Genomic DNA, 1319 nt, shown 5'->3' with positions numbered 1-1319 from the left:
TTGCTTAAAACTACAGCACATATTTACGTTAGACTGTGTTTGTGTTTGTCTGTTATTGTCCCTACCTCGTCTCGGGTTTTCAAGTCATGAATCGTTACCACCAGCTCGCTTGCTACCTAACTTTCCTTTTGTTATGAAGAGAACTGTCTACTTACGACACTCTAACATTTTTTTTTAATGTTGCAAAGCGGCCAGCCTGCCTCGGAATCTTTACAAGCCTTTATCGCGTCTTAAACGCCTATGTAATATTCCAGTGGCCACAGGCAGAACTGGTCACCTGGTGTGATCCAAGATGCAGGTACAAGCTCCACCTTCTCATCTTCCACGGGCAATTTAACGACGGCGTATTTCTTCGGCATTCCCTGCGAGACACATTTCGTTAGACGCCGAATACATGAAAACCATAAATGCCATTACCTGCGCTGTCAGTAAGGTGCTACCATGAACCTTCCACACTCCAAAGGTCAGCAGCAAAACCACAGAACGTAGTACACAACGCACAAAAGAAATTAAAGTGGTCAAAAATATGAACAACATACGTGTTGACAATCGAGAAGCGTGTCCACAAATATGGCGGGGAAGGCAGAGACGAGAAAGACGATGGATCGACGTGAATCGGATTGGATAAGGATGAAAAGTGGAAAAAGAAAAAGGGTGGATAATAAATTTGTTAATACTAATAATAAAATATCACACATTTCTAAATAGATAGAACTCGGTAAAAAAAAAAAAGACTTTCTCAGAATTGCGACACACCTACTCTTCAAGTTCGCTTAACCTGAGTACTCGCAGGCCCCAGTTCAAGCAATGCATTCCGTCTGATTTCCATATACTATGAATTAGCACAGAGGGTTTCGAAAAAACATCGACATATAAGCATGACGGCAGAAGGTTCATTTATTGTCCACAAGTGGATTGATAGCTCATGACCGTCACTTTTTTTTATCGGGGAGATTTATTTTCGCAGTGTTTGCTTCGTAGCGGAATGCGTGAACATGTCCTGTATTTACGTGAGAACCATGGCTTTCTCGAAAAGTGTCCACATTTGACACGAAACACTTACCTGTCTTCTGCGCTCTGCAACATTATGTGCAGTTGCACGAGGTCTTTTTTTTTCACGACGAAACGTACGACGAACGACGAAAAAAAAAAACATGGTAGACCTAAGATTGCTTTGGGTATTTCTAACCAAGTTTTTGGCGCATGTCGTATTGCGCTGTTGACCACTTGGTATAGTGGGCGAGTTCAGGAATCGCGTTCATGGGTTCGATCCGAATTTTGTAAATACATCCACCAGCTGGATATTTTGCCATCAGAAA

This window comes from Ornithodoros turicata, chromosome 1 (genome assembly GCF_037126465.1).
Source record: "Ornithodoros turicata isolate Travis chromosome 1, ASM3712646v1, whole genome shotgun sequence".
Lineage (NCBI taxonomy): Eukaryota > Metazoa > Arthropoda > Arachnida > Ixodida > Argasidae > Ornithodoros > Ornithodoros turicata.
Note: the sequence above shows the minus strand (reverse complement) of the source record.